At 47.5% G+C, this 16,230-nt stretch overlaps 1 protein-coding gene across 3 annotated transcripts in view; it reads left to right on the forward strand.

Annotated features, from left to right (window-relative positions):
* GLI3 (GLI family zinc finger 3) overlaps positions 1-16,230 on the forward strand; it is a 265,047-nt gene that overhangs the window by 135,257 nt on the left and 113,560 nt on the right. The window lies entirely within an intron of this gene.

Raw genomic sequence — 16,230 nt, forward strand, 5'->3', positions numbered from 1 at the left:
CCAGGGGTGGGAAGAGGCACCTTTACCTTTACCCAACACTTGAAAGTCAGCCCCTTCCCTCTCTTTCTGGGGAATGAATTGGGCTCACCTGCTTCCTGTTCTGGCCTGGTGACTGGTACCATCCACTCCTCTCCCATGGGGTCAGACGCCTCCCATCTGTAAACAGAAAACACACCCCCACCCAACTCCTCCCTGGGTCCGCTTTAGCTGCTGTCGTCTCACCCTCTCTTCTCTCTCAGGGGCCAGATTTCTGGGAGTGTGGAAGGGTGGTCTTCATCTCCCCTGCTCCCTGCTGTCCACCCCCATCACCCCTGCCACCCCCGTGGTGCGCATGCACACACACACACACACACACACCCTGTGCCCCCAGGCAGCCCTGGCCTCAGTGCATTTTGCTTGAAGCAGCTTCCTTCCTTGGGCTTCTCCAGAAGCACTCAGTGCTGGTTCTCCTGGGTCTCTGGTGCCCGCCCCCCCCCCCCACGCAGCCCTGCTTTGTTCTCTTCTTCCGTCCGCCCCTCATGATCGGCCTTCCCGCACATGTCGTCCTGTCATTCTGTACCCTCCCCTGGCCAGCTTCATCACTCTGACGGCATGGGCTGCCCCTTCGGGTCCCTCTGCCCTGTCGTCATTCTTCCGCATCTTCCCTCCACCGACTCACTCCCATCCCCACTGCCCTGCGCCACATATGAGCCTGTCCATCTCTCACTCCTCACCTGATTCATCCTACTGCAGCCCGGCCTCCCTAACCACCAAGCCTGGACTTCCCATGTGCGGGTCTGGTCAGTTCTGTCTCTCCTGTGCAACCCTCCTGGCTGTAGGCATGGCCTCGTTTTCTTCCACAACCCTACCAGCGGCATTGGCACCACCTGGGAACTTGTTCGAAATGCAGACCCCCCGCTTCCCACCCTACTGAAGCAGCAGCTCCAAGGGTGGGCCCAGGAGCTGGCATTTTTACCAAAGCAGCCAGGGGTTGGGAGGCACAGTGAAGGTGGCGGACCCCACTCGGAAGCAACCCCTTCCTCCCTATAGGTCTGCTGCTCTGTGCCCTCTGTCTGCAGGTTCTCTCCCCAGGCTCCTACTGGCCTTTCTAACCAGGCTCTTTCTTGCTCAAGGAGAAGAGGCTTCTCTGACCCTCTTCCCAACCCCCCCCCCCACCAATGCTCACCTGAGTGCCATCTTCTCTGTAGGACTTGGAGCTGGGGTCCTCGGCAGTAGCTTTGTGACACGCGGGTCCCTGTGCGCACCTCGGGCAGGGCTGCCTATCAGGGGCTTCACGTCCGCAGGGCCCACACGGCGCCTGGAAACCAGCAGTGTTGATTAGGAGGGTGCCGATTTTTACGATTCATGTTCTTCCAGCGGGTCATTGAGTCCTGAGCTGTAAGACTGACGCAGCCCAGGAAATCATCCCTGATTCTGATGATCCTATCTAAAATGTTGAGATTCAGAGTCATTGAAGAAGTGAGAAAAAATGGTTTATCAACAAAGCTGTTATGTGAAGGGTCATATACATGAAGTGGTAACATTTTAAAAACTGTGACTTTCTCCTAAAACTTCCTTTCAAACCCAGGATGCTGCTTGGACAGAGTCTGCCCTAGTCTTCTGCTTTATTTCTCCTTCGTTCCTTTCTGTTTTCCTTAACAGGATAGGGCAGAAGTAAAGTTCCGGTGGTGTTTTCCTGTAGTAAAGAAGGGCATTATGTCTTTGGCGCTTAGTCCTGAGTTATATTTGAGAATGTGGCCCTTCAGTGACTTTTTTTTTTTTTTCACCCCATCAAGGCCCACTGGCTTTGGATAGGAAAACAGGCACAATAATTAGGGGGCACAAAGATTTGTCATAAAACTCTACTACACGAGCATTCCTTTACTCTTAAGATTCTGCATTATTGTGTTTTTTTCCCCTCTTGTAGATTTATTACATTAGCACTTAATTACTCTTCATGACAGTATTAAATTTCATGAGTGATTTATAGTTTTAATAGAGACTTGTATGATTTATTGCAGTTGGCATTTGAGGTTTACCAACTTCTTAAAAGCCATGAGTACTAGAATTGCTTAATCTGACCCTGTCCAGCACAACCACAACATGGGTGAAACCCCAATTCAAGTGTAATAGGACGACGTCCGTACCGCCCAGACCATTCTTGTTTGATGTTACAGTTTCCTGTTTTGATATGTGTATAAATATATATGGGACGGGCGGCGATAATGGGTATATGTGTGTTCTTCAGGAAGAAAGAGGGGAGTCCTTCTGTTTTTTAAATATGCTCCCCAGAGGGCTTCCTATGCCCTGGCTCGGCAAGGACAGGTGTGACGAGAACCCCTGAGGTACAGTGGCGTGGGGCCAGCTGGTGACAGGCGAGGGGCTCTCTTTCTGTCTGCAAAGGGGCTCTGAGGCCAGGCTGGGCAGCGAGTGGCCCGAGCGGTCGGGGCTTGCCCGCTGTCCCCCAGGTGGCTTCAGGTTTCTAGGGGCCACTGACCCTCTCCACTGTGGGGTCCCTCACAGCCACCACAGAAGGACGGGCTCTAATCTCACCATCCCTTCCGCAGGCTTTCCAGTGTGCCCCAGCTGTGTGCCAGGAAAGCTGGGATCTTCAGGACACCCCAGCGGGCATCGCGCTCCCGTCCTGGTCCCTGTCCCGGAACTTTCTGCCCGCGTGCGTCCACTAGTTGCCTGCCCGGGCCCCTGTGCTATTCCCAGGCACAACTCTGCAGCTGTTGCAGAAATGAGTATTGTTTCGATGGGGGTGTTGCTTCATTCTTTTAAACTGGGGGTAGCTGCTCACTTTGGTGTGTTCCCAGATGATTTTATTGACTTGAACTTCTGGGAAAAAAAGGTGTGCCCTCGCGGCCCTGCCTTTTCCAGAGCAGCCCTGTGGCTAATCCTCTAGGGCCCTCAGCCTCCGGGCAGATAATCTCTTTGGGGTTATCTGTTAATTACCAGTGAATGTGTGAAGTATTTGTGAAAGGGCTTTTGAAGTGAGTTCCACGCGCTGCTTCTTGGGCTTGAGCGCCAGGCCCCTGTTTCCCCGGCAGAGGGTTTCCCGGCCCAGCTTGGTTCCCCTCAAGTGCTGGTATTCTCTTGCTAAATTGTTTGCCTTTCTAATGAAGTGAACTGTTTGTTTGACTCTGCAGTGGAAGGTATTTAACCGGGACTAAAGTAAACGTTGGAGACATTCAAATAAGCCATGCATATCTGCTTTGTGAAGGGAAGGAAAACAGTCTGGCCTCGCTCCCCTCCGGGAAGAGTCGTTAAGGAACTGTTGAAATGATAAACGGAGCACAGTGAGCGGATATTGCCGGGCCAGGCTGGGGCTTTTGTGCTGGCCCTGGCGGGCCTGGGAATTCCTCTGCCGGGGCCACAGGGGAGGAGAGAGCCGTTCAAGGCTTGCAGTTAGTAATTGTGATTTATTTATGTGTAGCGGGACTTCTGCTTCATTCAGTCTTGATTAAAACCAGCCAATTAGCCCTCAGGATGGCTGGCGGATGGTGGGGCGACTTTGTTAGCAACCGTGAAGGCTGGCCAGGGAGTATCATGTTGGGGGCCAGCCTGCATCCGCCCTGGCCAGGCGTGGTGAGGACCTGCTCCCTGCCGAGCTGGGTCCCCAGTGTCCCCCGGTGTCTGGGAGAAGTCTCAGGTGCTGGGGCGAGGGACCAGAGGACACGTGGCGGAAATAGGGCCCACCCTATTCCTGCCTCTGGCCCCGGGGAAGAGCTGAGCTCTTGAGTGATAACTGGGTGGATGGAGGAGGAGGCCTTCTAGCTGCTTTAGCCTTCGTCAAGGGGTGAAGCAGCAGGACACCTATGAGGGGAGGTATGCCTGTACTCAGAAGGAGCAAAGTGATTATTGTAGGGCCTACTGCAAAAAGAAAATGACGGACCCTTGCTCAGAAATTATTACGAATTTCCAGATGGCCGTGGCAGGACATGGAAGCAAGCGGGGGCCTTCTGAGTGGGGGTCTGGGTAATGCACACAGCTCCCGGGCTCAGCAGTCTGGGGGATGATGCACCTGAGGCCAAGCTTTGTCAGTTCCTACCTGATGCCTTTAACTTCCTGTCTTCTCTCCTCCCTGTTTTCTCATTTGTGAAACACAGTTAGGAAACACTTACTTCACTGAGATGTGTAATGTCATATTAAAAATATGTGAAATGTTGGGACGCCAGGGTGGCTCGGTTAAGCGTCTGCCTTCAGCTCAGGTCATGATCCCGGGGTCCTGGGATTGAGCCCCCTCATCGGGCTCCTTGCTCAGCGGGAAGCCTGCTTCTCCCTCTTCCACCCCCCCTGCTTGTGTTCCCTCTCTCGCTGTCTCTCTCTCTCTGTCAAATAAATAAATGAAATATTAAAAAAAATATATATGTGAAATGTGTTGAGGGTAATCCTTAGCACGGAGTAAGTGCTCAGTAAGCAATAGCTGTTTATTATTTGAATCTTTCTGTGGCTGTAATTTTTTTCCCCTTCTCCCCCAGTGGTTGAGCTGACGACCACGTATGGCTAATCTGGAATTTGGGGGATGGAGTTGGGTCATTGCCACAGAACTCACTGAGAAACAAAGACATGGAGAACCCTTCACGTGTCTCATGGTCAGTGAAGGCTTGAGTGCAAGGGCTGAGCCATCAGATGAGGTATGATGTTGAAGATATCTGTGTGAAGAAGTTGACTATTATGGATGTTTACTTAGATGTTGGTATTGAAGGAGAAGCACTTAGAATTAACAATGACCCCTTAAATGTGAGTACTTTAGAAGTTATGAACTACCTTCACCTATGTCTCTTGGCCCCTTGAGCAACTTTGTGGAGTAAATAGGGCTGGGTCTTACCTTATGTTATGGGTAAAAAAAAAAATCTATATTATGATTATAGTCATTATTGTCATTTGTTTCTATGTATATCTATAAAATATGGTTTACAATGGGAAGCATTTACAGCTGTGTGGACAGATGGAGAGAAGCCATTTACTGTGGGAAGGATATACCCAGTAGATATTGTCCTACAAAGGCTGCCATGTGCATTCATTATTCAGTGTGCTGAATATTTGGCCTCCTGATTTTGAACAAGGGGAGATTGAGTGGGAAGGATGGCTTTTCTAAAATTTCCTACAGAAAGCGTACTAGAGATAGTGCTCCAAGACGACCAGTAGATTATCATCAATTTGGTCAGTTTCATGGAATCAATTACTAAACCCATGCTTTGTTCTAAATACATTGAGATTCTCAAACTATCATTCTTTGGGTCTTTATTAACACTTAACAAACAGCAAAGGGTGAGAAGCAGCCTTGCTGTCAAGAAATGTGTCTAGACTTGCTGACAAGTGGAAACTCATTGAAAAAAGTGCAGGATACAGTCATCTTTGGAAGGGTGTGTCCACTGTTACTGGAAGTGATACATGTCTGTGTATTAAGGCCATAGTCCTTAGGGCTCTAGGTGTACACAGGTGTAGATATGGACCCCAGAAGTAGATCACCTTCTCTGTCCTCGGGGGCCCATGGGAAGAACGAATGAACATCATTGAATTTAGACACCTGCTAAGTATAGTTTGTTAAGACAGGGTCCCACACAGTTGTTCTAGAAACCAGGGTCACTTTGGGAAGAGGGAAGAGAGGACTCAGATGTAGATCACATTGAGAGCCTCGGCCTTTTTAGACAAAGGTGAGCTGCCACCACATCCTGGTGGAGGGCCCGGGGGAGAACGGGCCAGTTGGCACGCGTTTGAGACAGTGTATCTCTCAAGGATCACTGCAGAGGTTGGAGGTAGGATGCAGGCCAGTGGTCCGTGGGCAGTCCTGGGAGCAGTAGGGGAAGTGGGCAGGCAACCCTGGGCTTCAGGGAGCTATGGGTAGCGAGCCCAAAGCCCCTGCCTAGTGAAAGCGATCTCAAGACCATTGGCCTCTCCAGAGACAAGTGTCCCTGACAGTGCCCAGCTGAATAGACTAGAAGGTTTGTTGACATCCCAATTTATCTATCATTACCCCAGTCCTAAAATGGAATGCCGGCAATTTGAATTGCTCTTGGGTGTTTTGGAGCAGTTAACTTGTCTGGACTGTAGGATGGCCTCTGGTTCTCTGTAGACGCGGTGAGGTGTTCTACCAGAAGTTTGGGTGCTCAGGGCGAGGCTCCTCTTGCCTGCAGGACAGTTTAGACATCCAAGGGCATTACCGTGAGAGCAGGTACTCCAGGAGATGGCAAAACAGAGACAATCTGAAATGTATTTAGCATCCCAAAAGGAATTAGGCTAAGAATCAAGAGAAAGTCAGATAAGATGGTGGCGAAAGCGAAGGGCAGCCAGTAAGAGAGGAAGTCCCAGTGTGAATCTGGGGGAGTGGACCTTGGAGTTGTTCTGAATCCCATGTGGGCAGTTCTGGGGCTTTTTATCTGCACAGCCAGGAATTGGAGAGGAAAGAGTAATACAAGAAAAATGAAGAATGGTTTAGTAGTTCCTTACATTCTCATGAGCCAAAAAATGTGAAGGAGATTTTTTTTGTACCCTAGCAGCAGTGGATTCTCCCCGTTCTCTCTGACTTCCTTGCTCATCCTGGCAAGAAAATCACTTTGCGGGCTTTATTATTTTATAGTCATGGTGAGAGGAGCCCTTAAAATAAACTCTTTCCTTAAAGGCTTTGTGTGTTCCTGCTTCATGAGGCTTCATAGACAGTGAGAAGTCAGGGTTTAAGGGACAGGAAAGTGGAGGCTTTCAGGGTTCCCGGTGTGCAATAAATGTGCTGGAATTTCAATGGATTCCAAAGGCATAACAATAATAGCATTAAGAACAGGCCAGGGCCTTTGATGTTATTGACAAAAAGAGGGAGAGTGTGGGCGAGGGGGCGCCTGTCATTTGTGTCCTGAGCTTTTAAACTTTTGACCTCCAACCTTTTGTGTCAAAGAGCTTTTTTCCATATGGGTGTTAGCCTGCTCAAGTATCCCGAATTCACTGAAGCATCAACATTTTCTTGGCGGGAAAGGGCATTCGGTGTCTTGGAAAAGGTCCAGAGTGGGGAGGTTATTGCTGATCGCCCACCATTGTCTTCCCAGGCTGGGGGGCGGCAGGGTGGGTTTGGATGGTGGCTTCACTTGCCCACACGAAGTGACTGGCCATGTGGCAGGCAGCAGGCAGCCTCGCAGGGCTGGAGGGTGAGCGGCAGAGCCATGGCGAAGCCCTGCGTGCGCAGGCATCTCTTGGGACTGGCCCCGTGTGTGTTCGGAATGCGGGAGGGCACCTGGAATCCTGCACAGGGAGGACTCCAAAGAGATGGCAAGGCAGCTATTGCTGGAGGCCCGTGGGGTGATGGGGAGTCCTGCAGCGCCCGCGTACGAGACTGGCCTGGTCCGCTGCTGCCATCCCATGCCTCAGTTTCCTTCCTAGTCTTCCCTGTGCCCTTCGCCATGCCTGTAGTAAACATTTAGTGGGTTCCTACAAGGATAGGTGTGCCTCTCCTGGGCCTGGAAAGGAAAGTAGACCGTCCTGATCTGACAGCGGGCCAGGACAGGGATGCCCGGAATGACCACAGAACGGAGTAAGCGCCTCTCTTCTTCATGGGTGTTCACCTGCCCCAGCCATGCTCACAGCTCAGTCTTGAGTCATCTTATACTTGTGCGAGGGAGAGCGCTTAAGGAGGAACACCAGGGCCCTCTGAGAGCTTTGAGTCTAGTGGGGGAAGAGATGGGGGAGTGCGTGGAGGTGTGGACGGAGTCGCACAGGTTGTCCATGGTGCTCTCACACAACCCGAATGATGGAGAAGGGAAGACGGAGCAAGTGTTCCCTCTGGGTCCCTAGCAGGACTGACCAGGTGGCATTTGCATGAGTCTTGAAGACAGAGTAAAAGTTGAGTAGGAGGGAGTTCATTCTCCACCGAGGGGACACCAGAGACAATGAGCGGCTGCACACGGGAGCACTGACATGGGGATGCAACCTGGTTGTTGGGGGCCTTGACTGCCCATCGGAGGTTGCGTTGCATTGGGAAGGTGATACTGGGCCACTGCAGACCCGGGGAGCAGGGAGGGACATGGCCAGTCTAAGTTACAAGAATATAAGTCTGGAGAGTACAGTTTAGATAAGAAATGATAGAAAGCCTGAACTCTGGCAGCCTCAAGTAGAGCCTCGGAGGGCTGGCTTTGGAGTGAAAAAGACACTGGTGTGCCATGTTTTCCTGCATTTGCCTGAGCAAGGGCCGTCACCATTGCTCTCCAGTGAAAGAACGGGCGGACTCATCATACCTGTTCCTAGGGTTATCAGGAGACATAAGTGAGGTCATGAGTCTAAAAGACTTAGTACAGTACCTGACATGGGTTAAAGTACTCATACTTGTGACTGTTTCTATCGTTATTAGTAATTACTGTTAATGAGGTAAACCTTGAAAGACCTTTGGTTACTGATTGATGGGAACTGGAAATGGCGTGGCCAGTGGAGTTTAAAGAGGAGAGAATAAAAATCTCTCTCTTTTTTCTAAAAGATTTTATTTTTATTTATTTGACAGAGAGAGAGCATAAGCAGGGGGAGCAGAAGGCAGAGGGAGAAACAGGCTCCCCACTGAGCAGGGAGCCCGATGCAGGGCTCGATCCCAGGGCCCAGGGATCATGACCGGAGCTGAAGGCAGTTGCTTAACCGACTGAGCCACCCAGTTGCCCCAAAAAGTCTCTCTTTTTAATTAAAGATTTATTTATTTGAGAGAGCGAGAGCATGATCGGGGGGAGGGGCAGAGGAAGAGGTTGAATCCCAAGCAGACTCCCCGCTGAGCGTGGAGCCCTAGGCAGGGCTCCATCGCTGGACTCTGAAATCTTGACCTGAGCTGAAATCAAGAGTCGGACACTCAACTGACTGAGCCACCAGGCGCCCCAAAAATCTACTCTTCACCAGTTTCTTGTCTGATACTGAACCGAATGAATATGTGCCTCATTTATTTCTCATTGGCTGCAAAGACGCCAGCCAGCATACCCCTGAGGTCACTGCTGGTTTTCTACTGTCATCAAAATATTTCTCACGCGGACTTGGATGAGTGGCCTCATTCTGTACCGTGGGACTCCGCAGACACAGATAACTCCCTGATGCTCCGAGCATCAGCCCCGTCAGTCTCTGTCCAGGTCGGGCTGGGGTTCCTCATGCCCCCTGCTTCAGAAGCAGGATTGAGACTCCAGTAGGGCTTCACGGTGCCTGGAATCTGCCACCTCCAGCGTGCTCTGCCAGCCCAATAGAGAGAGCCCCTCTTTGGGTCACAAGGCCTTAGTTTTATGCAGCTTTGGGTAGATCATTTAATTTTCTGAGCAGATAGTGGAAGTGTCCCTTCTTAACTCTCTAGATTGTCATGATAATAGGAAATAAAAAGAAACAAGACTCAGGGGAATAATAATAAAGCTTTGGAAATGATTCTTGGGGTTGCCAAGAGCATCCCATGAGGAAATGTGTATTGAGTTTTATAAAATATAAAACATTGTATTCCTTTGCTATCACGTTTCACTACCTGCTTCTGCTAATTTTGCAACACTGAAAAAGTGTTTGGGAGCTCTTTTTTGAGTAGATTTGTTTTGGATAGGAAACAACTTCTAGACCTTACCTTTGTTGATTAGTGGTTGGCTTACTAACTAAACCAGGCAACCTCTGAGTCCACTGTGTTTCCAAGGCCTCTGTAGTTAGATCCGAGATACCGAACACTTTTCCTGCAAACATTTCATCCTCTGCTTTCATGTTATCAGCATTAAGAATCGTACTGCAGATTTTTGGAGCTATGAATTTGGCTTTTGAATTGTGCTGTACCAAAAAATGGTCATTGATATAAGACTTTGTGATTAGTAATCAATTCCCATCTCTTAATTTCCAAGCTTACTAGTGTCACTGGAAATACACCATTAGTGTATTTCAAAGTAAATGGGTTTGCCACTCTTAGACGTAGTGAATCCTTATATGTTGTCATGTGATTTCCCCCAGAGAATTCTGCAGTTTAAGTAAAATCGCTGTGAACCTTCTCTCATTTCTCTGTGCTGCCTTTTCTTCTGTTTACTTTTTCTCTCTATCCTGGCAGGAAAGCTAGAGACAACAAAAATGTCATGGATGCATATATATGGGATCATAGGCAAGACACATTTCAGAGACTGGGTGGAAGGATTCCTTTGGTTGGCCAGTAGATAGATGTGGTCTATTTCCATCATTGGGAATCTAGGGGATGAGATTTTTAGCGGAGAAATGTGCAAAGGCTTGCTGATGAAGGAAGTTAGAAGGAACCAAAAAGGGGAGAGATCAATTGTTTGTTCCCTACCCATGACACATTCAAGGTGGTAAAGGCAGAGGGCTATTTGTCATTTTCTTTTGGAAATACGTAGTTATGTTTGTTAAGGAACGTGGTATGGATGGATTATGGTATGACCAGAGTGAAGTGCTGGATAGCATTTAGGTCTAAAATATTAATTAATTTAATATGCCTACGTGCTTGCACGGAAGAAACGATAGAAAGATTGTTGTTTGCGTAGTGGGAAATGCCCATGGAAATTTACACATTCAGGAATGCCAGAAATAAAATTTATTGGGTTTTAATAGCATAGTTTTTGTTGTTATTTAGCTTTCTATGGGGGTGCCTGTGTGGCTCAGTTGGTTGAGTGTCTGCCTTTGGCTCAGGTCACTATCTCCAGGTCCTGAGATCGAACTCCACATCGGGCTCCCTGCTCAGAGGGGAGTCTGCTTGTCCCTTTCCCTCTGCGCCGCCCCCCCTTGTGCTGTCTCTCTCTCTCTCTCAAATAAATAAAATCTTTAAAAAAAATAATTAGCCTTCTATGAAACTTTGTGTATATTTTACTTAATTTATAAGGAAACTTAAATTTGCAAGTGTTAAATGATTATTGCCATTATTTGCTAAATTTATAGTCAGTTTCATCCATCAACTTGCCTATCCTAGAATTTGTTTAGGATAGGTTTTGCCAAAATCGCAGGATAAGTATCCCTTTTCAGAATAATTATTAGTATGAACACTTCTGTAAAGATATTTTTTAAATGACACAGATTGGTATCTAAGTACTTTACATATGTAGTGCTATCAGTCAAAAACTACATGGATAGGAAAGAAAAAATCTGTGGGCGGTTTTTCTGAAAGGTAAGAATTTCAGAAAAGTACTTTATTGTGGTGCTCTAGGACACGCAGTTTCTTCAAATGGTTTTCTGTAAAAGGCCAGGCAATAAATATGTCAAACCTTGTGGACCATGTGTTCTCTGTCATAACTAGTCAACTCTGTCGCTGTTGTGTGGAAGCAGACATAAGCAGTTTGTAAGCAAAAGAGCATGCGTGTCTTTTAATAAAACTTTATTGACAAACACTGGCCCACACACAGTAGTTTGCACATCCCTCCCGTAGCATATTCTTTCCAAGTAAGGCTGCTGCCGTGGTATAAAGTAACAAAATAATAGATCTTTTTTTTTTTTTTTTAAGTGGAAGACATCTATAGATTTCTCAAGTATATTAAAACCAGTTTCTTAAAACTTGCGCCATGCTACAGAGGGTCTTATAAACGCTAATGATACTGGAGATGTTTTTCAGTTCTGTGCCACAAGCATGTGAGACCGCAAAGAAGATTCCTCATGCGCCGCGGGGTGAGTCCACCGGATGTTCAAGTCAGTCCGCTGGGTGGTGTCTCCCTCAGGCCACCGAGGCCTGGCAGAGGTCTCGCAGGGACTGAGGTGATGACTGGGGATGCCCAGGGCGGAAGAGGCAGAGACAAGACCCCTGGTGACTCTTCCCCATCTCCCTGAAGGGGGAAGGGTCTCTCTCCCTCTCCCTTTCTCTGGCTTGAGACCTCTCATTCAATAGCCACCAGGTGATTATTTTGGTTCTGGTATAGTGGCTGGTGGCCACATGGGATTTTAATGATATTTCTGCTGACAACAGGTGATTGAGTGACTTTGAGGGGCTTGGACATTCCTATGGGCAGGGTTTTGCCCTAATGACAGGAAAAATAATCTCTAGTTATGGTCTCGGATAAGTTCCAAAGTGAGTGCACGGGTGACTTCAGTCTTTAAATTAGCCAGGAGAACTTGGACCCTCAAGTACCCTCTGTGAATTATACTCCTTTAGGGCACGAAATGAGCCAACTTTGATCTCTCTTTTTTAAACTGCAATTTTTATATGGAAATTTCATACCTTAAAAGACAGGTTTCCAGAGTGGCTTCTAAGAGATCTTCTAGCCCGAGGATACTAAAACTATTTCTTGGGAGAAAGATGCAACCGAAGATAAATCTCCAAGTGTCTTTCTCTGGGTATAGCTTTTACGATCAACCCAGGCTGTTGTGAAGAGACCTCGAGATCAATGCTTCTCATTCCTAATGAGACCCTTAATGCGTACCGTGATGACAGCCAGCATGAAATCGAACACTGACAACTATACCCAGCACAAATATTTTTACTATGCATTTCAGCTTAAACACGTGTCAAGCCAATTACATATTTATGGGGTTTAAAGGCTATTCCACTGAAGCCTCGGATAATATGCACTCTTCAAATCTCTGGTTAGTACAAGAGGAATTTGGTCTAATAGTCAAGCCTCTTGCAAGTATGCAATAAATCATCTTTGCAACCATAAGCATGTACAGTTGACTGCTTACCACGGCTCCGCAGCCTCACCCCCACCTGGTAGAATTTTAATTCCCTCAGTAAAATTGATTCTACCAGTTCTGCACATTATTCTCCCCGTCTTCCATTTAGCCCATTAGTTTGCTGACAGTAGAGTACACAGCACTTAGCAGCTGGTTTGTGGAACCATCAGTCAGGAAATTGTATGATAAATAGGAGGTAGCCAGGTTTAGTGGCACTTCCTTCTGCTTCAGCAGTTTTCTCCTGACTTTGGAAAAGTCATCACGCGGTGTTTTGTCAAGGGCCCGAGCAGGAGAGGGCTGCGGTGCGGCATCTTTCTGCACACATCCACTTGAGTTATGATGTTCCACAGCTGCGCTGCTCGTGTGTAAATAGACACCCGCGTGGTGGTTAATTATGGTGGCTGCTAGCGACACGCGCCTGTTCTTGTCGTGTGGGTTTTCTTGGACAGCTCCTTGGGCCCGTGATGGAATATGCTGCCGATCTTCCACATACAAACGACAGGCCAAGATGCAAGGAAAGCACCCAGCTTTGGAGGATTTGGGTACTTTTTTCTGTGGGAGCAATGTGTGAGGGTTAATGTCATGCGATGGCACAGATGGGACGGGACAGAATTGTTCTCTCTCTCTCTTTTTTTTTTTTATTCTTCGTTTATACCGTGAAGCCATGCTCAGGCATGTCTCGAAGTGCAGGAGGGGTGTTGCAGTGCGTTTTTCCGGAAGGTAGCTCAGGAGCTGTGGTCTCCACTGATCACGGACACCCCAGGAAGAGTTGTTTGCACAGACTTCATCAGTCCAAGAGAACTTATTTCAGGCTGCATCAAGAGGGAAGCAAATAGAAAGAGTAAAATGCTTAAACTAAGACCAGATGTGTGTGCTCAAATCAGATCAATCCCCTTAATTTTTGTTCTTTATTTACCCTAATTCCAGAATGCAGAATCCACAGATTTCCTTAGGACATAAATAAACACATACTCTCAGTCAGAATGAACTTTAAAGCTCACAAGACATCAGACGCAACAGTGAGGAAGGACTACGAATGTCCCAATAATTGCGCCTTCCGTTTTCCTCTCAAATTGTTTTTGCAGTGCGTGGTCATTTTCTCTTTCATTCTGAAAGGAGAGAGGGCGAGAATAAGAGTGAATTAAAATCTTGTAAAAATACCTTCTCGTTAAAGTGAAAAGGTGGCGGTGCCTTTTAAATGTCCATGACAGCTCTCCAGGTTTTCTTAGGGAGGAGATTTTTATGCTGCTCGGGTGCACTCTTGATTTTATAGGATCAACAGGTCGGTCTTTCCCTGTGTGCACATAATCAGCGCAACATCATGATCAAAACTCAAACGACGAGAAGGGGTGTTACTTCCTGGTTGTATGAGGCAGATACTGAAAGTGGAATAAATTCACACATTTTGAGCCCCTTGTATATGAAAAATGTGGATTTGTGCCTTGTTGTAATTCATTGTTGAACCCACGTAGAGAAAAGCAGATACAGTTGACACCCACTTACCTGGTGGAGAGAATTAAATCACACAGACCACAGCCAAGAGCCAGGAAGGGAAGATGTGAAAAGATCTTCCAACTCCGATGTGTTTGTCACAATGTCCCTCAAAACGGCCCTGGAAAATATGTGGGAGAAACCCTCAGGAGGTGGGTCAGACTTTATGAATGCTTGACTGAAACACAGTGCTCGTGGCCTTATTTCTCTGACTTCCAAGAGCAGATGACGTGAACTAAGTTTGAAGTCCACGGGAAGCAAGCGTGTTCACGTGAGCAGCAACCACTGAAGGAGCCACCCCGGCGTCTAGTGGCCATCCCCCTCACCCTGGACTCAAATCTGACACATTGAGGCCTGGTTCAAAATTCAAAATCTGGAAATATTTACTGAACATGTGTCAGACTTTCAAACTAGTGAAAAAGATTACTCCACTCAACTGTAGGTTGTTTTAAGAAGGATGAATAATTTTCGTCGAAAATGGTTAAGTGAAATTGGACATTTTGGCTCTGCAGGATGACTGACTCACGGGACGCCCAGACTGAATTTGACAGCAGTGCTGGATCAACTTTCAAACTTAGCATGCCAGCCATCAAGATTTGCATTACAAAAGATGCCAACATCCTTTAATATTAAGTCCTAAGCAGTGCACTTAAAGTAGAATTGATTTTTTTCTTGTGTGGAATTTATACAGTGTATAGTGTGGCAAGTGATGAGGTGGTTGGAAATCCTTCACCCGTTCAGTTTCCAGCATGGCTGTTCTTGGTAGTATCACAGTGACTAGCCGGGCCCCGCGATGATTCCTCTTCTCTCTCCTTTATCTTACCAGCAGCCCTGGATACAGTCAGAAAGCCTTTTTGTTATGACATGCCTCTCCCAGTCCTAGAGGTTTTCCAAGAAAGGTTCTACATCTGGTGGACCCATAGCTTCGGGCACTGCCTTGGTTCTGTCAACGTGGTGTCAATAGTTTTTCACTCATTTTATTTATTTTCCTCCTAACCTTACTGGTCGATTCTCAAAGGAAGGAAGCAAGGGCAAAGTTCGAACAAGGGAAGTAAGATTTCATAATTTTTTTTTAAAAAAATTTGTTATGTTGACATTCTAAAAGATGCTTGTTGAAGAAAATTTAGGAGAAAGAGAAATGTATAGGGAGGAAAAGGAAAAACACCTGAATTCCACACACACACACACGCACCACTCAGACATGGGGACGTGTGCACATCCATGGTGCGGGGGTGGGTCACGCCTGGTCCGTGTTTGGCACAGCCCCTCACCCCCACCTGGAGGTTCTGTGTCCCTTCTTCCAGATGCAACTCAGAACCCGTTTGCAGGGCCTCATTTAGATCGTCTGTACTACCGGCTACCTCAGGTCTAGCAAAACCTTCAGACTTTTAGAAAATGCTGGAAGCCCTCCTGAGGCACCTTTGGTGTGCACATCAATCCCTGGGACTCTTTTCGGGCAATAGCAGCAGGATGGCTTCATGCGTGTGTGGAAGGCAATATGTGAAGAGAGGCTTCGGCGTATATGCCGTAATGCAAGGCTCACGGCCGTGGAGCCGTACCTTCTTTGCTTCCTAAAACTTGGGGAGAAACTTGGGATCAACCAAGCTTCTCATGTTAAAATCTGGCAAAATTCTCTTCAGGTTTTTACAGTGGATCACTATTTAGAAAAAAAACACAAAAACAAAAACCTTGATGTTCAGATTTGTCAGAGACGGTCCGCTTAAGTTACTCTAGTCAATGGAGTTGAGGAACTATCTGAGGTAGCACACACATAGGAGGAGCCCAGGGAACGCTAACCCCAGCCTGAGCCCAACAGGGGGAGGCCAGTCTGGGTCCGAGGTGAATGTCAGGGTGGGGGCCTTCCTTTGCTCCCAGCCTCTCCCTGTCAGTGTGAGAGGGTCCGCTCACCTCCTCCAGCCCCGTTAGCCCATTTCTCTGGCTAACCTGTAGATTTGCTGTCCTTGTGCTTGTGTCAGGACTGTGGAGGCCTGACCCAGGACAGGAAGGAGGGGAGTGTGCATTTGAATGTTAAAATCGTGTGTGTGTGTGTATGTGTGTGTGTGTGTGTGTGTGTGTGTGTGTGTGTGTACCATGCATATCTATGACAGCAGACGTACTTGTATATAATAGACCCATGGATTCTAGCAGGGACTTTAAAAAAAAGACTCTTTTTTTTGTGAA

The sequence above is a fragment of the Zalophus californianus genome, chromosome 12 (genome assembly GCF_009762305.2).
Source record: "Zalophus californianus isolate mZalCal1 chromosome 12, mZalCal1.pri.v2, whole genome shotgun sequence".
NCBI lineage: Eukaryota > Metazoa > Chordata > Mammalia > Carnivora > Otariidae > Zalophus > Zalophus californianus.